The sequence below is a fragment of the Ursus americanus genome, chromosome 13, assembly GCF_024610735.1.
Source record: "Ursus americanus isolate L20-20 chromosome 13, mUrsAme1.1.p, whole genome shotgun sequence".
NCBI lineage: Eukaryota > Metazoa > Chordata > Mammalia > Carnivora > Ursidae > Ursus > Ursus americanus.
The window spans coordinates 11,674,981-11,699,661 of record NC_142139.1 but is presented as its reverse complement, the minus strand read 5'-3'; the positions used below and the strand labels follow the sequence as shown (position 1 = coordinate 11,699,661).

Sequence of the window (24,681 nt, the reverse complement as noted above, 5' to 3'; positions counted from 1 at the left end):
GTTGCAAAACTTTTTTGAGTTATTTATTGATGATGTTTTCTGTAAAAGCACAATGCCTAAGGCACAAATAGGTCTTATAAACAATTTCAGAAAACATCAAGGCAGCTAGAAAACAGTTTCGTTGTTAAGATCCATTTCTGTGTCCTCCTTGACTCTTATCTTCTGTATAAGCATTTTAAGACTCCCTGATGGAACAATAATGCAGCTAAATAATATATCAAAACATGTCTGTTATTGAAGGATTTTACCAGAGGTGGATTTTTTTACATGCTAAAATGTCTTCCTTCAAAACAAAAACTGAACATATTACTACATAAAGGAGAATTTAAAAAGCATACATTCAGTGAAATGGTCAAAAGCTCAATGAAAAGTTGGAAATAAAATGTCTTTGATTTCTAAAGTCTCAACAAAAAGAAAGAAAGGAAAAAGAAACCATTTCTTGAAGCAGCTAGAACTGAAATTGGCTTCACATTATCAAGATGGTGAAATGTCAGAGAAAGCATACATTGAGAACTTCTATTTTGAAGAGCTAGATTTTCATCACCTTTTATCTTAATTCCACAGGAATATGTTTATGCTTTTAAAGAATTTTAACAATACGTATAGAAACGGCAATGATATGATTCCAAATACATTGTTAGAAAGGTATTTAAAGATAATTAATATAAATATTCGGAGATTTATTTAACGCTATTGAAGTTTTTGGAAATTACAATAGATAAAAGTATTTTGAATATTTCTGACTAAAGACAAATGTTGTATTTTTGCTCACATTAACTAGAGACTAGACTTACATATTTCAGAATTAGCAAAGAGGAGTATAGGGACTGAAAAGATTAATACAAAATTGGTGAACACTATTGGGCATTATCCTCTTTTCTGGATTCCAGATTCTTTCCAGTTTTTAAAAATTTTGCATACATAGAATTTTATTTTCTTTTTATCTCATTTTATCTATTCTGTGCCTAAATCTATGAATGGTTATTTACTGTGGTTAAAGACAACGAGGAATTCCCAGTCCTTGATGCACGTGTAAGTCACTTAGGATCACTTACAAATTGAGATTCCTACATCCTGTTAGAGGATTAAGAAAATAAGGGTAGGATTTAGTAATTTCAAAAATTATCCTGGTGATTTGGGCCCAAACCTAATATTTGGAAATCATTTCTTATAAAGACAGTGCGTGAACATCTTTTTTCCATCATCAGCAATTATTTGGTGTTATCTAACTTTCAAACTTCGCCAACCTATAGAGTACAAACAGCTATCCTACTGTTATTTTAGTTAGTATGCCTAACATAAGCAAGGAGTATGTGTATAAATATCTTCTTTCTTATTCTTGTTAGCCATCCAAGCTTCTTCTTCTGCCACTTGTAAATTATTTATGCCTTGATAATTTTTCTCTTAAATTTTCTTTCTTCTCCTTGATCTGCAAGATTTCTTTTGATAGCTTACTTATTCGTTTTTATATTTATATGATATGATTTGGGTACTCATTTTCCTTTATAACTTGAAGACAGCGAACATTATAGGAATTACCCTGGTAAACATCACTAGAAACATTTGTAGCTTTCCCAAGTGGGTCTATATTATTCCCTGCTTTTATCATATGTCTCCCTTACTAAACTGTATATCCTTTGTGGGAAGGGTTCATATCTGATTCATCTTTGGAATCAGCAATGTGTCTCAAAAAAGTCAGCATGTATTTAACACATTTAATATTTTGACATAAATAAATAATTATGTTCCCAGATGATAGATCATTAAAAGTCATCTTTAAAGAAAGATGATTGTGATTTTTAACAAATAACTTACAAGAGTTCAAAAGTTGAGTGACATTGTGATAACAAAAAATTTTGATTCAAATCTACTTGTTTATATAAAGAGATTATCTCCACACTGATTTTTTTTAGAGAAAAATCAGAATTATGTAGATATATGTTTAGATTTAAAAATATAAACCCCAGGGGCGCCTGGGTGGCGCAGTCGTTCAGCGTCTGCCTTCAGCTCAGGGAGTGATCCCGGCGTTCTGGGATCAAGTCCCACATCAGGCTCCTCTGCTGGGAGCCTGCTTCTTCCTCTCCCACTCCTGCTTGTGTTCCCTCTCTCGCTGGCTGTCTCTCTCTCTGTCAAATAAATAAATAAAATCTTTAAAAAATATATAAACCCCAACACACAAGTTATCTGTGCCTAAAGATTTTATTGGAAACACCCGTGGATTCTCAAAATTTTAAGATGTATTAGAAGATGACATTTCTTAAAAAGCTTGGTGACATTTATTAGTGTCACTCTACTATTCAGCTATTTGAGGATGGCAGAGATATATTCCACCTAAAATGTTTATAATAGCTAGTTATGTCAATTTATCATCCATTATGAATATTAACATCTTGTTCTCTTGATCTCCTAAGTCTCATGCATATTTCATCATGATTCAAGATTCAACAGTGATTTGACAATATCAGTATAATGTGGGTATGTGTCTGTTGGGTTGGAGGAGACTTGAAAAAAGATTAAATTTGGAGATTAAACATTTATTTTTTTGTAAGAAATTCTGCTAGCCAATGAAAGCAACCATTTAAACAGGTATTCTCAGATTGCTACAGCAATTAATTCAAATATTTATTTTACATTTAAATGCTAAATACAAATTTTTATCCAACTACTAAGCTCTCTTATAAATTATCTTTATTATTTCAATGATACAAGTAAGAAAACAAACACTACATAATTTATTTACATGTTTAGATATAAAATATTATTTGCTTTCATTTTTCATGACAACATGAACATTTGCCATTCTTCTTATATTATGTCATCAAAGTTTCCCTTGCAGAAAAAATAATCTACTCTAGGTATTTTAATTAAAATGATTTTTTTAAAGGATTTGGTTATTTATTTTAGAGGAGGTAAGGGGAGGAGCAGAAGGAGAGGGAGAGAAATCCTCAGGCAAAGTCCCCATGGAGCATGGAGCCCACGTAGGACATAGTCCCAGGACCCTGAGATCATGACCTGAACTGAAATCAAAAATCAGATGCTCAACCGACTTAGCCACCCAGGTGCCCCTAATTAAAATGATTTAATTATAGTATTTAAGTGCTTTTGCTATTATTAGAAGGACTAGAGTAGTTGACTGTAATCTGGGTCTTCAAAAATGACTGCAAAATGCTTTGGGTGTGTCCTATGAAGGAGATGTGGCTTTAGCACAATCAGGAAGGAGGGGAGAAAAGAAACTTCTGCTGGTCCCATTGCAGTTAGTGCAGGACCCCCAAAGTGAGAGACAGGACACTGGAATGCTGCTCAGAAAAAAAGGGTTCTTTCACACTCATTTGCTTCCAGGAAAACAACCAACCCAAAGCCATTTGTACCTTCTAATTCTACCATTTAATTGAGAGAGGCCAATCTGCTGATGAGTCTAGAAAATATTCTTTTTACTTTTGCACACTCTCCAGACAAGAGGGCAAAATGAAGAAAAGGGTGAAAACAGAACTAACTCTCAATTTCATCACAATCTTAAACTATTTTTATTTCAAATTATTACTGATTCTATGGCCTTTTCTAAAGTAAAACAACACTGAAAATAAAAATACACAAATATACTGATAACTAACTGGCATGTTTCTAATGAATTTTATGCATGAAAACATCACATACAAGAGAAAATACTTTTTACTGAAATATATGTGAACTCCATTTGCAATTTGTTAAAGCCCAAATTTTCTAACATGCTAACCTCAACTTATTTTCAACCGCATGTTGAAATGTACACTAGTCATTGAAAAAAGCTATGTATGTGGTTGTAGCCACATACAGTCAGACTTTTCAGAAGCCATCACATTTTGAAAACATTAGGAAATGGAAGGAGAATGGGGTGAAAGAAAAGCAGGAAGAACTCAAATTAAGAAATTCTTTTCAGCCTGTAGTGGCAGAGGGCCACAGATGTGTCATATGGCTAATGCAGTATTACTTCTATCCTATCCAATTCAATTAATCTTATTTTTAAAAGATTTTATTGATTTATTTTAGATATATATAGAGAGAGCAGGGGAGGAGCAGAGGGAGAATGACAAGCAGACTCCTTGCTGAGTGCCCAGCCCGATGTGGGGCTCCATCCCACGACCCTGAGATCATGACCTGAGCCGAAATCAAGTCTGTCACTTAAGCGACTGAGCCACCCACGTGCCCCCAATTCAATTAATTTTACTGACTATAAAGATTCTGGTCTTTCCAGCTCATTTCTTCATGTCTTTTGTAATCTTCTGGATAGCATGAGGCAGTTGAGTGCAGCTCCTAAGATTACAAATACCAGGGCGCATGAGTGACTCAGTGGGTTAAGTGTCAGACTCTTGGTTTGGGCCAGGTGATGATCTCAGGGCTCAGGTCATGATCTCAGGGTCTTGAGATCAAGCCCCCTGTCGGGTTCCTCACTCAGCCCAGAGTTTGCTTCCCCCTCTGCACGTTCATGGTCTCTCCCTCCCCCTCTCTCTTAAATAAATAAATAAATAAATAAATAAATAAATAAATAAATAAATAAACAAATAAATAAAAGCTTACAAAACAAACAAACAAGATTACAAATTCAAAAATCGAAGTGCCTGGGGATGCTTCTTGGGTTGACTATTTACTAGCTATGTTTCCTTGGATAGGTTAGTTATACTCTGTGCCTCAGTTTCTTTATCTGCAAAGTGATTATAATAGCACCTAAGATTGTTGTGTTAAAGTTATAATCCTGTCAAGTTCTTAGTATAGTGAGCGCTCAATAATTAATTTGTATTTATCATGGTAATGCTAAAGCAATCAGTTATTACAGTAATTCAGAAGAGATATTTACTTTATTTCTCCTTAAGAATTAAGGAAACATTATATAATAAACCCCAAGTATGTAAGAACAGGTGCTCAAGGATTTGTACATTTAGTGTTAATATTTAGTAATCGGTTTCAGAAACACAACCAAAATCCATTTAATTCCAGCAACACACACATTCACACTCATACATACACATACATACCATAAAAAGAATGTAGTGATTATTTAACTACCAAATTTATTTCAGTATTTATAATTAAAATCAATACAAGGGTGATTAAGTGATGAGGCAAAAATGTCTAAAAAGTTATTGAGGTATTATTTATTTTAATGAAATATAGTGACTATTATGATTTGCGAATTTCTCCAACATGTATTCTTATTAAATTCATTATAAGGTGGAAATTCGCCAAAACATAAGTTCACAGAAACTTTACATGTTGTATATGGAAGTTAAACTCCAAATTTGTTTTGCTGTATATATTATAAAATTCCTTGAAGGTAACAACATTTTTAAAATAGCTGTCATGCAAGCTAAGATCTATACACATCTGCATAGAGTCAATCGTGACATAAATCATATAACCACAATTTTTTACAATGGTGATGAAAGTGCATATTAATAAAAAATTCAATGAATAAAATGAATTCAGTTTCATTGTACAATGTGTAAATATGTGCATAAATAATTCATAAATACTTAAAGAGAATTAATAATTAATGCCAAAAGTTAGTTTTGTCCATTCTTTGAAAATAAAATAAAACCTAGAAATCCAATGTTGTAAAATTAAAAGAAGTTGCTTTTATATAATATAATTAATAGGATATTTTCTCTTTTATTTACCTGATTTCAATAATTGATTCATCTACCCCTTTAAAAACCATTATAGCATGTTGTTATTATCTTACATATACCAAATGCATATTTTCCTCATTTTTACACCACTTTATTTTATTATGCTTCTGGTAGTGTTTTGATATATATTTTGGTTTAATTCATTGTTTACAGGTGACCTCATGATAGGTTTGGGTGACATAAGTGTTAATCTGGAAGATGAGATGTCTAATAAATCTGTATACAAAAACAATGATTAATAGTTTATTTGGGATTTTACAGAAACAGCACAAACGAGTCTGCTGAGATGTGTTTTGAACCTAATGTATTTTAGAGAGGAGAAGTTTTATTGATTATACAGAAATGGGGCACATTTTAATCATTTTTATATTACTGTGCTGCCGGAGGCATCAAAATCCATTAAATGAGGATTATAAACTTTGTTTTCAACTGGATCCTAAATTGATTCTTGATGTATTGTCAACAGAAGCACTGGAAGATCAATCAGAAATACCAACCCATATTAAAATTAACTTATTTATATTTAATTGTCCATATCATGATTCTCTGAGAGGATGCTCATAAATCTAAATTACTTTTCTCTGAACTAAAAGTTCTATTTTAGTATATGTAACAATAATTTTTCTCCAAATGGCTACTGATATGCTATGTCCCTTACATTTTTTTTCTTACAATACCTTCCTGCTCCAGGCCCCAAATTTACCAATCCTTAGAAATCTTTATTCTGTTCTTCCTATAACCTTGTTTGTAAGATTTTTTAAAAAATCATTATAATTGAGAGTTTAAAAATATAACATGTACAAACACACACACGTTTTATGTAGGTATATCCTTGCAGAATCTTGAGTGGCTTACTTATGTGAATGTACACACAAGAAAAATTATATTTAGTGTGTTTTAATGAAATATACACTGTAGAGCCTAGTTTAATGAAATATACACTGTAGAGCCTAGTTTTAACTTGGTATATTGCATAAATAAATAAAAATATGTTACATATATTCAACTTTATTATCATTTGAAAGACTCTAAATCTATTTCCTTATTCTGTGTCAAAGAATAATCTATGAGAGAGAGTGAGGAGGGAGAACAAGCAAACATGAATAATACACAAATTTGTGAACAACATAGTTTTTGGAATCAGAAGACCTAGATTCAAAACGATGATTCCCCACTAACTAATTATCTCTCTTAATTTCTTGATTTCTCTAAACCCCTTAGTTTCTACATATCCAAAAACATAAACAAATGTAACCACTATGTCTTACAGAAACTATATGTATCTTCACACATGTACACAAACACATAGACATACACACTCATACAAAAATATATCAATCTGGGTAGAAGTGACTTTCAAGCTGTCCATAGTTATATGACTAAATGCAGTCAAATGCTATGATTTTTGCCTTCCTGGTATCGATCTATGTCCTCTTCTAAAAAAAAAAAAAAAAGCAGTCACACTTAACCCATTTTCAAGAAGTATGGTTTTAATGCTGCTGATCTCACTTCAAGATTTTGTTTTCTTCACTATGGAGATTAAATCAGAATAAGCACACAGACAAACTGGTATAATGAGAATGTAACCTAAGACATTGCAAGACTCTTTTCTGCTGGGGTTTCTTGGGGCAGAAATGACCCGGGAGTTATTGCAATCCGCCTTTGTGGAACGAATGGAAGATGTGACTACAAAATGCAAGCCTACAATGAGAAGCAGAGATGGAGCAGAATGGACGATGGGACTTGACCGGGCTACTGAACTGAACATTACTAAAATCTATATGTCTATTAAAATTTAAGCTTATTTTTAAGGACTTACTCTTATCTGATTTAAATCAATAAGGAAATTTAACCTAAATTAAAATATTTAAATGCAAAAATGAATGCTGTGTAGGGGAAAAGAAAAAAAAGGAAAGGAAAAAATAACGGCAAATCTAAATAAGTAGACTACAGAACAAAACAAAAAGAGCAGACTTAAGGGTGGCTCAGTAATGGTAAATGATTCTATGATTCTGCTCTGTTTTTGAACAGGATAAAAATAATGATTAGCTTAGGAGTTTGGTAAAAAATAAAATGGAAACATAAACTAAGAATGCATGTTGTAAATGTATGTTATCGCTAAAACTAGATTTAGAATTTACCTGTTTCAAATTAATAGAGGAAAAATTAATAATATAAAATATGTTCAATACAACAGAAGACTGTTGTTCAAAATGGTGGTGTAAATTCACACTTTGAACACTATCATACTTATTGCTCATAACATGCTAATGATAAAGTGTCGAAGTTAAAAATGACATATCCATACTCCAGAATAAAATAAATGTCTTTTTGGACAAAAATGCAAAAGGAGGACAAGAATTGTGGCCAAGGACTGTTATCTAAAAACCAAGCTGATGGGGACATGGACTAACTTTTCCATATGAGATGGGGTACTAAGGCTAAGAGCACTGTCTGAAATCTGGGCTGGGCTGCATGTTGCCTTTCTCTTTACCCTTGATAGATCTAATGAGACTGTTGCTGATGGTTACCTGCATTTTCAGATATATGAATCCAGGTACCTATGAAAGCCATGGAGAGTAAGAGTTTCTTGCATCAGGAAACGACTCACCTGCTTACTTGTTCAGTTACTACATATGTGATGCTTACAATGTCATTAGTGAGAAAGAAGCTAGAACCACAATATAAAATTTGACCATGGTTGGTAATTATATGGAGTAAAATGAGGAACAATACCATGATTGAAAAACATCGAGAAGTAAAGATTAAAAAAAAAAAAAAAAGAAATGAGAACAAACAAGAATGTATGAAAATGCATCAAATTGTATTCAAGTAATCAAGTTGTCTCATAATATATATGTTTTGCGTACACATACAAATATAAACACATCTGAACATGATTTAAAAAGTGATTAAGTTTACACATATAGGAGAATTTAATTTGCCTTTTTGAAACAAATCTAACATACAGTACAATTGAAAAAGAATAACCTATTGCTCTGATGGATTTTGACATATCAACCTAACTAAGGCCCCAGAATTCTCTCTCTAGTATGTTCCAGATTAGGGAGACCTATAAGAGCTAGTCTCTTGCAAGAGTGTGGAAATAAAAGGGAAGTGTTGTCCGCTTTGTAGCATATACATGTCTATACCAAAGATTCAACCAAACTACTCTAGATGCCACTATGAAGGGATTTTACATACGTGGGTAAAATTCCTAGTAAGTTGGAGTTAAGTTCATCAGAAGTGAGATTATTCTGTGAGATTATAACCCAATTTAATGTGAAATTATAATCTAACTTAATGAGTTGGAAGTCCATTAAAAGAGGGTTTAGATCTTCTCTGAGCTCAAGCCCATATAGCAGATGGCTCTGCAATTACATGCTTTCCTCTGTGTCTTCCCTTCTTGACTGCATGTAGGAAACAAAATTCAGCATGTGATCATAGGCTCCAGCTTGCTCACGGTCTTCTCTTCCTGACTGTCTGCCCTTGGACTTTGAATTTAGTCAGCATCCACGTTTTTTAGATAATCTGTTGGTTCTGCTTCTGCTTCTCTGGTTGAATCTAGGCTGATACAGGTGCCTAAAATACCTTGAAATATTTGGAAATAAAAATAGAATATAAATTTATCCTTGGTTAAAGAGAAATTAATGGAAATTGTGAAATATTTTATCCAAATTATAGTGAAATCACTACATACCAAAGGTACTTGTATGATATAATTAGTTATAAATTGTATAGTATGGGGTTTTGTTTTGGGTGAGACACCATGAATTTTGTTTTGAACAGTTTGAATTTCTGAAAACTGCTGAAATCCTGCTGCGGATATGCATTAAGAAATAATGAATGCCACTTCTCAGACAAAAGATCAGTATTTAGGATAAAAGTTGATATATGTGACAGTATTATAAGAGTACAGAGAGACAATTACATGGAATATTTGAGAATATAAATATTAAAAGTGATAGAAAAAATAGTAAAAGCATATGAAAGAAATTGCCCAAGAACAACCAGAATATAACAATTACTAGGAGAACATAAGCCAAGGAAAACAAAACAAAGCAAAACAAATCTAAAGCAAATAAACAGAATCCCTGAAGTTGGGGGCTGGAGAGTGTTTGAAGTTTTAAATGACAACATGGGGATAGAGAAGAAGTCACTCAATTACATAATTTGAGATTATCAATAACCATAAAAAGTTTATATTCATTGTATAGCCAGATGTATAGTAAGGATGCGCCAGAGAAACAGAGGAATAAGAGATATATAGATATTGATGATATACATATAGATAAAGACAGAGATAGAGATAAAGAGACTTATTATAAAAAATGGCTCTCACGGTGGTAGAAAGTCCTATGCTCTACAGCTTACAAACTGGAGACCCAGAAATACTTGTGATATAGTTACAGTCTGAACCCAAAGGCCTGAGAACCAGGAGAACCGATGGTATAAGTTCCAATTCAAGGCAGGAAAGATTGATGCTCCAGGTCAAGCCATCAGGCAAAGAGAGTGAATTCTTCCTTCCTCTACGTTTGTGTCCTAGTCAGGCTCTCAATGAATTGGATCATGCCCAACCATACTGGTGAGGGCAATCTGCTTTACTCAGTCTACTGATTCAAGTGCTAACCTTTTGGAAACACCTTCACAGATACAGCCAGATGTAATGTTTAACCAAATATTGGGGTACCCTGTGACCCAGTTGACACATAAAGTTAACCATCATACCAGGCTAGAGAAAGATGCACTGAATAAAGAAACAGGGATAGGGGAAGTCATGACTTTCAGCCCAAGACCACTGGAAACACATCATAGCTGACTCGGTGAACAGAGGTGAAAGTGTACTAGAGCAAAACCCTAGGAGTCTCAGTAAGATGACTTTAGGAAGGACTTACTATAGGTTTTGTTCTTATGCTGGGTGATGGGGTGCAGTGTCAAGAAAGATTTTGCTCTAGGTTGTATGTTGTCAGAAAACAGGAGTTATTCTGTAGTTGAGAATCTTTACAATTCTTATCTAGAAGGAAAGGAAAACAAGGCCAAATTTAATATGCAATTCATGAAGAAGCAATAGTCACTCATATTTGCCAGGATAGGGTGTATTTAGTTATTTTCATATTGTGTTCTTGATTTTGTCTCTGTTCAGATGTGATTACAGAAGGGTTTTGTTTTGGAATCCATCATGATTATGGAATGGTGTTGTCTGATGTTGGTGTGTTTTGCAAAATTGTATTCAAGAGGAGAACACGATATGAGTAGCTCCTACAAATGCCCAAAACTGAGTTGATTGTATCAGAACAGCTCTTGGAGGCTGCTTTCACTCCCAGGCATAAAGTTGAAGGAATGTAATTCATTTATTCAGTATATATTCATTGATTTTCTACTATGTAATAGGTACTGTTTCAGGGAGCTTTTTCATCATTTCTATATTGATTCTAAGCAAATCAATTTTATTAAAAAATTTACACATCAGAATTTTGTATGCTGTGGCACACTTACAATTTAGAGTCTGTTTATGCCAATTTCATATTTTTCAATTAGAAAAGCAAGTAACTTCATTTTTATGGACAATAATATTTCTAGGCCTTAGTTTCAAATACAGTATAAAAAGAAAAGGAATACTAAAAAAAAAAAAAAAAAAAAAAAGGAATACTAGATCTTTGTTCTGCCAATCTATTTAATCACCCCAAACATAAATTGAAACAGTTAGGGGCGCCTGGGTGGCACAGCGGTTAAAGCGTCTGTCTGCGGCTCAGGGCGTGATCCCGGCGTTGCAGGATCGAGCCCCACATCAGGTTCCTCTGCTATGAACCTGCTTCTTCCTCTCCCACTCCCCCTGCTTGTGTTCCCTCTCTCGCTGGCTGTCTCTATCTCTGTCAAATAAATAAATAAAATCTTTAAAAAAAAATAAAAAATAAATAAATTGAAACAGTTATAGTAATATCCTATTCTGCTCACCTAACAGAATAATTAAAGAAAATGAAGTTAATAACTGGAAAAGCCCTTTGTAAACTAAAAAACATATTTTCTTATATTTAATTTGAGATATTAAAATGATTGAGAAAAAAGTGTTTGAAAAGATCATCTTTAAGGGCCATTTCATATATACTCTTCTCTGAGTAGGATCATAATTTTCCAATTTCAAATTATTTTAAGGATTTTAGCCATTCTATTTAACTTTAATAATGCACTGTTAAACATATCCATCATCCTGTCAAGTCCCTTTGCTGTAATAAATACTTAAATTTGATATTATTCCAAAGGAAAAATAAGGCATGGTTTATTATGATTTGATTTATGACAGTTTTAGAAAACCTATCTTGGGGGCACCTGAATGGCTCAATTGGTTAAGCATCTGCCTTTGGCTCAGGTCATAATTCCAGCGTCCTGGGACTGAGTCCTGTGTAGAACCCTCTGCTCAGGGGGGAGTCTGGTTCTTCCTCTCCCTCTGCCCCTCCCCCTTGCTCATGCTCTCTCTCTCAAGTAAAATAAACGGGGGGGGGGGGGGAGGTGTGATAAAACAGATCTTGTAGAGAAGAAAGGATTACCTCTTTTTTTCTAGATCAATGAAAATAATGGGATTTTGTTTCTCACATGGGGATTAGCAATGTGAATAAAGTTTTTTAATCCATTGTTCTCTATACCTATCCCTAATAATTACTACATTAAAATTCTTTATTTATACCTACTGGTCTCACTTGAGACATTGACTTTCTAGGCAGGGAATTTTGGGTTTTTTTGTTTGTTTTTCACTTAGTTTCTCTAGCACTCGGAATAATTCCTGGAAAATGGTAAGCATTAGACACATGAAATGAATAAATATCATGCATATTTTGGAAAAATTAATCTGACGTTTGGAATATATTCAAAGGGACCATTAATTTGACTGCTTTAGGAGACTGTAGCACATGCCCAGACATGCAGTGAAGAGGGCCAGTAAGCGGGCAGTGCAAGTATTTCTGAAAATCAAGACAGGTGAGAAAGACACACTGAGACATATAGAAACTCATGTCCTTTGCTAGACTTTTGTTTAGACTGATTTCTAAATCTAGCAAGCCCAATCTCTTCTTCAACTGAAATTATCTCTATCCTAAAAAAGACAGGATTAAAGCCACTTATTCCTTAAAGTTTTCTTGAAATATTATGGTTCGTATTATTCGCACCCTTCTCTTGATATATAAAAAGAGTCAAATTGGTGGAGTGAAAAGATCATTAACTTTGAATGCAAGGAGGTCTGGGTTAAAATTCAGCTCTGTTAATCATTGGGCATTAATGCAGATGTCTCTAGGTAAATTGTGCCATATTCCTCACACTCACTGTCATTGTATCCTTCAGGATTGTTGTCAGAATAAAATTAAATTAAATGGCATATAAAATATTTTTGTGTAGAACAGTGGGTATTAATTCCTACCGTACTTAAAATAAATGGCGCTGATTGCAAAACTTAAATAGTTTTGTCACTCAGCTAAAATGTATTATATAATAATGGCCACATAGGTCTTTGTAACTTCCATATCATCCAGTGTATGATTAATACATTCTTGTTCACTATTTGGAATTATTTTAGTTAACTCTTTATATCTGTTCTTATTCTTCAACCATTGGCTATATAACTTTGAAATATGTCAAATAGTACTACAGATATGTGAGTATTTAAAACTTGGAGATACTGGAAACAATGACGAGTTATGTGGTACTACTGAAACCTGAATTTCATTGTTGGATGTATTCACAAGACTAGATAGAAATATTAGTTTCCTACTCAGTAGTGGCTAATTTGAGATGCAATAAATAAATAATAATAACATCTCTGATGATTTCTTTCAGTTTTTTTCACTTAAAGATAAATACAAGTTGGAAACAATCACCAAATATTAATGCATTTAATTCTTGAGACTGTAGCTCAACCAACAATATTTAAACTTTTTTTTTTTTTTTAGTGGGGGGAAGGGGCACAAGGAGAGGGAGAGAGAGAATCTTAAGAAGGCTCCACATCCAGCACAGAACCTGACGTGGGGCTTGATCTCACAACCCTGAGATCATGACCTGAGCCAAAATCGGAAGTCAGATGCTTAACTGACTGAGCCATCCAGGTGGCCCAAAATTTAACTTTAAATCAAATACTGTCTTCGGCTTGAATCATTGATAAAAGGCAGAATGACAAAGATCAATTATTTTTCTAAGTTTCTATGAAATTAACATTCTTTTTTTTTAATATTTTTTATCATATTATGTTAGTCACCATACAGTACATCCCTGGTTTTTGATGTAAAGTTCGATGATTCATTAGTTGCGTATAAAATGACATATTTTGATATGATGCCAAATACTGCTAGTAGATAATAAAATGCAAAAAACTATTATAAAATGCATTTATTTGTATTTAGCCACCATCTTTGCATCGTCTTTAGAAAGTTTTTGCATTATTCTTGGTGTATGTTTAAAATATGTAATTTCTATTGATTTCCTGCCACATTTAAATTCATCTAAGTAACAGAAGAAAACTACATAATTCACAGACTTGTGAGAAATTGTCAGATTTACTTCAATTATTCACTTTGCTGTATGCTCACATTCCGCTCTCTCTTATCTTATGCTACATTTAGACAGCAAGTTATTAGAGCTCTAATGACTTGGAAATTCATGTTTCCAGTGGAATTAGCATATAGGAAATTATAATTCACAAAAGATCTATAAAAGAAGCAAGTTAATTGAAAATGAGATATAGAATTGATTGATAATTGCAAACACTGTTTTAGGTCAGAAAATTAAAAATAACTTGCCATTAACATAAAGGTTGAAGATGGTCTTTCATTTACTTGTTTTTAAGGTATTTATGTTCTGTTTTCAATATTTGGAATCTATTTTTTAACTTCTTATTCTCTTTGTTAGGACTTGATTTTTCTTCTTTCTTTGATTAGATTATTGTCTCCTTTTTTAAAATTATTTGTTACCCAAACAATTGGTCATGATTAGTATCAACTCATAGAATGACTATTGTTTTTAAGATTGTCTCTCTCTCTCTTTCTCTAAAATAAATAAATAAAGATTGTTTTGACAATCTACATTGGCTGGAATATTTTTCTTCTAAACAAATTGGACAACATTTGTGGCTTTTCTTCACATTTATTATATCATGGGCTTAAGTAAAAGTAAAGGGAAAAATAAAATTTATAAAGTCTTGATTATCTATCTTTTTGATAAACTATTGCATTGAAATGCTCATAGCAATCATATTAGCCCCATTTAAAGATAAGAAAATAAAGACTCATCAGGTATATGGCGGCAAAACAATTTGAACCTTGCTTTTTGTGACTTGATAGCTCATTTATTTTCTTCCTCCACGCTGACAATGGATAGATTAGTTTGAGAAAACTCAATATCTTCTCTGGATGCATAAGTTCTAGAAAAGGAGAAGGGAGACAAAGCAAAACCATGACATGACAGGATACTGCAAATAACTGAGTTTTCTGTGAATTTAAATCTAACTTTGTTTCAGATATGGAACACCTCCACTGTAGGTATCACATTGGTCCTTGATGAGACCTTTGTATGTATAATCCTTAAATGTCTCTGAATCGAACACATGAAGTGACTCAGCTATGACCCAGCATGAAACAGTCAAGCCAATGCCAGTTCAAAACTTAAATGTTTTCTGTTAAAATTATGTTTGAATAATACTTTAATAAATACTTTATATGAATTCTAGTCTTTTTAATCCACCAGGAGTGTAGTGCAGTCAAGTTTACAAAGCTTTTCATTTTTCTCTTGCCTAGAAACCCATGGACCCAAGCTACTAAATATTTTTCAAGCAACAGTTTCATCAATAACTTTGACAGCCATTGGGAGAGTCCAGAGACCCATAAAAGGTTGCATTTATGGATGAAAAAACCAGTAGAAAAATATTACGAATGTAAACTCTTCATCATCCTTATATACAACCTACCTGGATTTTCATACATTCACAGAAAAAAAGAGGATAAAATCAGCTAGTGCAATGACAGGTAAGGACTGAAAAGGTAAGAATATTTTTAAGTTTTTTAAAGCTACTAATCTGTCTTTCTGAAACATGTCTTTCATAAAACATAATTGTTCATCATGATTTGAATGTTTATATAATTTATTTCTCAAATTGTTCTAAAAGAGTTATTGACTAATGGTTTACTAAAAATAGAATCCTTTTAAAATTATCCCAATGCAGAAAGCAAGACAATGAAGAAATGTATTTAATAGTAATAATTAAAGAACAGATACTTTTTTAAAATGCTAACTTCAAGTATTCTTGACAGTTTAATGGAAAATACATTTGGTACTGATTTACAAAAGAATCACAATCTCCTGACTTTCTAGACTCCTAGTCATTGCTTGGGGGGTTTATCCATTTATAGAGTGACTTCAGTTATGTCTTCCCAAGTTTCGAGCTTGCCAACAAATATTGATCTCAAAAGGACTGCCCAAGTAATTGTTAAGTGATCTGCAAACAATTAGAGATCTTCTTATGCTTATACAAATGAATGGTCAGAGCTGTCAGCCTGATCAGATAGGGTTCTGGAATCCTCAGAAATGTCCTCCACATCTTCCCTTTCCTGACTCTTCAACATAAGCACATATTATGTGTATTTCCATAGTCTTCTTTTCTAAGAGATATCTTATGAGGGTTCTTTGTGCATGTATGAGAAGAATAATGTTGGTTCACAACACCTCTTTGGCCAGTACCAATGACAATTTAGCCTCAGAGTTAAAAAAGCAAAAACTATGGGCTTGAGAAAAGAGTCAAATACATATGGAAGTTAAAAAATATACTGTGGTAAAAAAATTTTACTAAAAAATCTAGCTTGGATATGATTATCATCTTTAATTTCTGAACTAAATAAAATTCACCTTCTAGAAACCTCCCAACACATCAGTTCTCATCTTGGTTCCAAAACTGAGGCTTCTAAACTTAAGTCACTAGAATGACTTATTGACTTTAGTGCTAGCCATAACAGTAGTTCTAGTGTTATCTGTGAGATGAACTAAAATATTCAAAAATGTAAATAGCAAAATGATCTCTTTTATATAGATAAGAAGGTATCATCCTGGCTCTACAAAGACTTTTCACAGACATCTGAACAAATGGAGTACAGGAAAACTGCAAACCCTAGCCTGCTCAGTTAACGAGTTGCTCTCTTTCTATTATCCTATCCATATAATTATCTTAAATACAGTGCTCCATTTATGGCAATAGATTTCACAAGAAGCAGCTCCCTTCTGGTATTGAAACAATGGAGGAGAAATAACAGAGAGGTGAAGACGAGGACAACATCTGGCTGCCTTCAGTAACACCAGTTGAATAGTGGAGTAGATTTCAAATCACTTCCCTGTAGAAACACTGAAACATATAATGGATGCGATATAAAAAGTTCTCCATCTTCTATTAGTTTCACACTTGCTTTTTTCCAATGGCTTCAATCACACTTGAGGGCCAAGGATTTTGCTTATCACTCAAATTTTATTATGCTCACATTAAGAATAATAGTCTAAGATTCTAGCAATTTACTGATTTATTAGCCTTTTTAAAATATTTTATCTATATCTATGTATATATTTTTTGTTTCCCCATGCTCAGAAATATTTTCTTAGGAATTTGAAAGAGGCCATGAGAATGACAAGCAGAAACCATTACTTAAGACATTTTATATTTTAAATTTCTAATCCTGCTCCTGTCACTAAATTTAGGACATGTTAGTGGTCATGACTAAGCTTACATGTAGATATAATCATATAAGAATGCTCAACAAATATAGCAGCCAAGACTAATAATATCTCCTCTTGTCAATTTTATTCATGTCATAACATGTTTGATTATTTTTTTATACAAACCAGTGACAAAATTAACCTTCTTAATACAAGTTGGCAAACTTCATCAACCATGTAAGAATTACAGGCCACTAGTGTTATGAATGTATTCATAGCTGGCAAACTTCATCAACCATATAAGAATTATAGGCCACTAGTGTTATTTTGAATGTATTCCACTAAGATCTCAAGTGGTAATGTTAGAAATAGTTCTCCAGTCTTGTAGCGATATGAATGTAAACAAAATATATGTATTTATATTCACCTCCACTCACTTGAAGTCCTAATAGGCACAGAGTAGATCTATAGCTAAGATCCTACAAAATAAAATGTTGGTTTATATTACAATTTCTATTAAATACCAAATTTACACAAAACCAAAAGATAAATGTGGAACCAAATGTAATTTATTCCAAATTACATAAAATTATATTTCTTTAAGACTTGATTGCTTTGAATTTTTTAGACAAAAATGTATTCAGATTTGGGGGCGCCTGAGTGGCACAGTGGTTAAGCATCTGCCTTCGGCTTAGGGCGTGATCCTGGCGTTATGGGATCGAGCCCCACATTAGGCTCTTCCGCTATGAGCCTGCTTCTTCCTCTCCCACTCCCCCTGCTTGTGTTCCCTCTCTCGCTGGCTGTCTCTATCTCTGTCGAATAAATAAAATCTTTAAAAAAAAAAAATCTTAAAAAAAAATGTATTCAGATTTGAAGGCAAGTACAGATATTTGTTTTTACAATTCAGAATTTTCAATTTATATAATTATCTTTGCATTATACTTTCCTTTGTCACCCAGCCAGAGTACCACAAAATAATCCTGAAAATATTTAGTAATGCTTCAAATATTTTGAGTTAAGTTTTAGAATCTAGAAGTAAAATAATTGATTTTAACAAGAAAAAAATAAGGCAGGACTTTAAATATACTAGAAAATTTTAAAAATGCATGCTGAGGATGCAATTCAGAAACATAGGAAAGAAGAAATCTGTGGCTCCAAGAGAGGAGGCCCAGATATGACATTTGTTGTCTACATTTCCGCAGTTCCATTAAGGCACTGGAAAATGTGAGCTTCTACATACTAGAGGAGGTGCTGTTCTATTCCTTTGACTTCTTTTCTGCTTGACAAATATCCCTTGAAATTTAAGGTCTGAACGTCTCTAAACTACAACATACTAACTGGTAAAATCAAGAATGTGCTTTAAATTAATCAAAATATGTAATAGAGACAGGCAAATATAATAAACCCAAAGCAGACATACAAATAATTTAAAATTATAAAGTTCAACCATCCCAAAATTAAAGCAACTTATGTCTTGGGAAATATGTAGGTATTTTTGACTAAGTGGGGCAGTGACTTACATAGGAAGTGGAATATGACCACCATGGTATTGGAAGTAAAGAGGAAAGGCGGTTAGCCAGACCGGTGAGATACCTGCAGAGATATAAGAGCAAGCAGATGGTACTCCCAATGATGCAGATAGTATGACAATCACAATCATCTCAATTAACCTGAGGAACACATAATTTGATAACTAGTCCAAGGTCACACAGCCTGTACAGGAATGTGACTGAATAGATACTCTGACTTCAGACCTCATACTATCAGCAGGCAGACTGAAATTGGATATGTTTAAGGACATTTATCCAGAATATTTCTCCACATTTCTCCCCTTCTCAGCTGAAGAGAGAGAGAAAAAAAGTACATTTGGTATTTTTCTGTCCTCTCGGTCTTTTTTTTTTTTTTAACCCAATAGGCAGAGCAAAAATATGTAGGTTTTACTAATAAAGGTTATGTGTTATATATGATACTCTGGAGCCTTATTTATTTATTTTTAAAGATTTATTTATTTATTTATTTATTTATTTGAGAGAGAAGGCATGTGAATGAGCCAGGGGAGGGGCAGAGGGAAAGAATGTCAAGCAGACTCCCCACTGAGCTAGGAGCCCAATGTGGGGTTTGATCTCAAAACCCTGAGATCCTGACCTGAGTTGAAATCAAGAGTTGGATGCTTGGGGCTCCTGGGTGGTGCAGTCGTTAAGTGTCTGCCTTTGGCTCTGGGCGTGATCCCAACATACTGGGATCGAGCCCCACATCAGGCTCCTCCACTGGGAGCCTGCTTCTTCCTCTCCAACTCCCCCTGCTTGTGTTCCCTCTCTTGCTGGCTGTCTCTCTCTGCCAAATTAAAAAAAAAAAAAAAAGAGTTGGATGCTTAACCGACTGAGCTACCCAGGCACCCCCAGAGCTTTAAATATTGATTTTTTTCCCCATAGGTAAAATGCAATTTACTTAGAAGCTGTAATTTTAGAGACATCTTTTTTCTTATAAGGAATACCAAAGTTTAATAAAAGAAAATCATCGGTAATTGAAATTTTTTTCAATAAAGAATAATAATATTAAAAAGACTGTAGTGGTGATTCATGTTTCAGTTTCAACATATAAATATCTTGGAAGTCACCACTCTGTCCTTAAAACAAAAAAGAGATGGGAAAACTAAAAATCAATTACACTTTTTGGCTCATTAGAGAACTGAGGTCATAGGGTAAACCATCACTTCTAAATCTGGGGATAGAGGCATATGCAGAGATATGCAACACCTGATATTATCTGGAACAGAAGCCCCTGGAGACAGAACAGGAAGAAACATGGTAATTTGAAGACTTGCTGGAGGCTTTGCACGGACTAGCATGTGAGTAAGAAAGTCCTGGGAAGCCAAAGTCTAGCAAGGCCAAAAGAACATTCTAGAGCTTTCTCTCCAGGAATCTTGTGAGTTTCTCACAGTGAGCCTAGAGTAAGGATTCCCTTAAGACTCTGACAGAGCAGAAGTGCAATTGTTTCATGTATGTCATGTGATTTTTTTTCCCCTGGGGGGGTAAATTTTATCCTACTTATACTATCTTATTTGGAATTGGACATCCCATTGCATTTTAATGAGCTACTATTAAAACTTAGTTATTACCCTTTCTAACCATAGATTAAGTGTTGCAGCCTGGATTGGTTGGAAAGCAGTCTCTAACATACAGTTTAGTGTGATGGAGGTGTATTGTGATTAGCACTTGTGGGGAAAGGAAGAAGCAGGAAGTGACAACAGGAGAATATAGTGGTTCTGTAATCTCAACAAAGACCACAGGCAATCTCACAGAGAGCCATGAGTCTGGGATGGCCCTACAGAATTCTCCCTAAATTGGTGAGAGAGGCAGGGATTTTATACTCATGAATTAAGCAGTCCTTGAAATCAGGCTGCTTGACAAAACAGAAAGGATACCTCCAGATGTGGTTTGACAGCCAAGTACTATCAGTTTGCATTACTCTCCAGATACACGGGATCTGAAGTAGAGCAACTACTTCAGAATAGTAGGTTATAGGGGCGCCTGCGTGGCACAGCGGTTAAGCGTCTGCCTTCGGCTCAGGGCGTGATCCCGGCATTATGGGATCGAGCCCCACATCAGGCTCCTCCGCTATGAGCCTGCTTCTTCCTCTCCCACTCCCCCTGCTTTTGTTCCCTTTCTCACTGGCTGTCTCTATCTCTGTCGAATAAATGAATAAAATCTTTAAAAAAAAGAATAGTAGGTTATAATTCATTTAGAATGAAAGAATGGTCTCAAAACAATGAAGACAAATTATTGTGATTATATTATAGATTCATACTACAACTAAAATGAAAAACATACAGTTTACTACTGATAAATTTTGGAAAGGCAAAATTGTTCAAGTTATAATTTGAAATATATCTTCTAAACCCTGACTACTTAAAATACTTTGTGGTAAGAATAAATAATAAAATTTTTAATTAAAAATTTATGAAGAAGTTTCAGCCTAAAACAACTCTTTAATAAAGTATCAGTAAGTTTTCAAGACACGGTATCAATAATAGTTTGATTGGAATCCTGTGAAATCCATAGAAACTGACACATGTTTAACTGAAAAAAATTTAAATTTGCTCTAGCACTCAAAACGCAGACTGCCAAAGAAAGGTGATGATCCGATTCAAATAGCATGTAAAATATTCATAACCATCATCTGTTCTACACTTAGAAGTATCTGATGGGAAAGCAGAGAAAACATTCCTTCAACAGTCAACAAAAAATCATGTTTATTTTCACTTGACGTGGTAGCTGTGTCGTTGTTAAGGAGCACCTTACGACTCTGACACCATGTGCTCTGCCAGTTTCAGGTGCTCTTTAATTGCTTAGAATGAAACTGGGATGACAGTCATTAGCAGCATCCCCCCAATTAATACAGAGAAAATGTAGACACAGAGGAGGGTCATTCTGTATCCCCAAAACCTTGAAATGGGCATTTTAATAATCTTTACTCTTGTCTTCTGAGTCTTCTCTCCTTATGGTGTGTACATATATCTTCTACAAAGCAAGTAGACGTGAAGAAATTGAAATTACTACTGCAGATGATAATGTGCTTATCATTTCCCTGACTCAGCAAATTACTTTGACATTATAAGGAGAAAATATGGATTAAAACTTATAGTAATCACTTTTTATAGACTACTATGTAATGCTTTCTTAATACCAAGACATACTTGTTACTCATAACCATCTTAGAAACTCAGTCTCTTAATAAAGTAGCAGTTCTTATCATTTATTTTCCTGTTAAAACTCAGCTCAGTTAATGCCATTTTCTCTCTAGATGGAAAATAACACTCTATGATGCTAAAGGGGAAAAAAATCCAAAATTTTGGACAAGTTTCATCCAGAAACATAACTAATTGAGTTAACTCCTATAGTGAGTTTCAGATGCCTAATTTGTATGCAGATTTATGTCCCACAAATTTTAATGCCACTGGGTCATTTCCATATTAGTATAAGTGTTTTTTTAAGATTTATTTATTTATCTTAGAGAGTGAGAGAGTGGGGGGGCGAAGGTCAGAGGGGGAGAGAGAGAGAATTTCCAGCAGACTCCTCACTGAGCATGGAGCCCAATGAGGGGCTCAATCCCATGACCCTGAGATCATGACCTGAACTGAAACCAAGACTCAGCCGCTTAACTGACTGAGTCACCCACGCACTCCTATATTAGTATAAGTTTTGCAATAAATAGTATTCTTGAAATTTACTTGCGTGGATCTGTTTAGGTGAATAAGATGGCAGCATTGAATGCAGGGATTTAAAACACCATATTGAATTGACTTTTATATTACACTACTCTTATTAACTTTGAGGGAAGGTGCTCAAATTATATGTGGCAACATATAGTTTATAGAATTAGGCAACATGTCTCACTAGAGTGCTTCCCAGTGGGCCAGAGATGAAAAATTTCAGAAGCTTCTCACAAGCCACAGACTGTTCAGGAATAGTTAAAAATTTGTCTAGGCATAGAATCCAGAAACTTTGCAAGATGAATTTAAATTTAGTCCCGATCTATTTTAAACGTATACCTGTTAGAATGCCAGGGGGTAAGAGGTGGGAAAGGGCTTCAAGAAAGGGTCACCGGAAGGAGGAATGATAAGCCCCTGGGGAAACTATCATGAGTGGAGAAAGAAGTTCAGCATGAGACCTAATTAAGCGAGAGGCCACAGTGCAAAAAAGAGCATTGCTTCCATGTTCTGTGTGAGACTGAAATATACTAAGGAGCACAGGGGCTGTGTTTGAAGGAAATAAGCATGTCAGTGAGATTGTGATGGCAAGAGGAGCCCCTAATCTGGGAGCCGTGCTTTAGAAGTTCTTCCTATCGCACACGCACACACTCACCCACACATATTACATACATTCAATCTAGAATATTCAGGCTTTCTGCAACTTGTGATCTGGCACTCAGGTTTGGCATAGCAAAACCTATAATCATCCATACCTACCTTAGAAATTCTTGCATTTCAGTCTCAGGGAGTTGGTTCTTCTCATCTGTTGGTTTTGACATAAAAACAAGAGGCAACTATGTCAAATACTGAAAGCTTTGTGGTTTGTGCCATGGGGTCACCATCACAAACAGACGCTGTTTTGGAGTTCAGGGAGGACTTGAACAGTGCAGGTATTTAGAAAGAGAAGTGACAAATGATTAACATGTCAAGTATTTCCTCTTATGTCACATTAAAGCAAAGGATTTATGTATGCTAAAGCATTCTTTCTAAGTAGCATCAAGGGCCTCTTTTCTGTACTTTGTTCTCCAGTACGTGGTTCTGGTGAAAATCACAAATTAACAGAACATTTCCAACAGCTGCTGCACACAGTGACTGAAGATCAAAGTTCATTGTTTACTTTGCACTCTGTTTATTTGCTCTGAAAGCATATTTGCCTGCTTAGTAGGGCAGAAAACATTTTACTTAAGTTCAATTGCTGGTTTTTAGCTTTAAAATATTCAAGTGTGTGTATTGTGATCCTACATTTGTATTCATAAGCCACAAATATGACAGGCTAGTCTGGAGTACTGGCCCAATAGCTTATCCAGGAGAAACAATCTGATAATAAGAGTAAAGCATTTTTCTATTAACTTGCAAGGTATAAGAAAACTATTAATATAGGAGATAGAAGAAAAGTCAACTTCAGAGAGCAGTGGGCAACAGCTTTGTCATGATTACAAAGAACTCAAATCATTCAAGCTAATTATATATGAGACAATCTTGTCCATTATAATCTTTTAAAAAAGAAGTGACTTCACCTAGCACCTAAAAGTTTTAGAGAATAGAGAACTTTGAGATATTACATATAAGCATTTCTGGGATTTCTTTAAATAATTCAGAAGATTCTGGGGAAAATCTAGAAATCCTGCTAATGCAACAGGTGAAGAAGACCCAAATCAACATGATTTGAAATCTTGTTTGTAAGTTGAACATGATCGTCACCATCAGCAGTTGGGAGCTTACCAGTCAAAGTAGTTGGTCAGAATAAGAGTGGAAATATGCAATAAAAATATTGCATATTTTGTACAGGAAATATAAACATTTCACATGAAGTTTGAATTCAGATTAATTGTTCGTGTGATATGTGAAGAAAAAAACATATTTTTAATAGACAGTGGGACAGTATATAATGAAATGGAAAATTCCAGCCAAGAGGATTCAATTATGTGGTGATTTGTAAATTTCAAATCATTTTTTCCATTATCATAATGCAGTACCCACATCAAACAATGTATTATTAAGCTTTTCATCTTTATAGCTCTGAAAACCAAAATATGATGAATCATATATATGAAAGAGATTTGAAAACCTTAGATGCTATAGAAATGTATAGTA

The 24,681-nt window shown here is 34.1% G+C and overlaps 1 long non-coding RNA gene across 2 annotated transcripts; it reads right to left on the bottom strand.

Annotated features, from left to right (window-relative positions):
- Positions 1-2,147: 2,147 nt before the first annotated feature.
- LOC123793336 (uncharacterized) lies at positions 2,148-23,591 on the bottom strand. 2 transcript variants are annotated; one of them, XR_006779915.2, is made up of 5 exons: positions 23,305-23,591; positions 18,857-18,929; positions 14,962-15,063; positions 10,559-10,677; positions 2,149-9,254 (listed from the first exon to the last, which is right to left on the bottom strand). It is a non-coding gene; the product is annotated as an uncharacterized LOC123793336 (long non-coding RNA). The 2 variants fall into 2 exon arrangements; XR_006779916.2 differs by lacking the exon at positions 14,962-15,063 and having other exon boundaries at positions 2,148-9,254; positions 23,305-23,589.
- Positions 23,592-24,681: the final 1,090 nt, after the last annotated feature.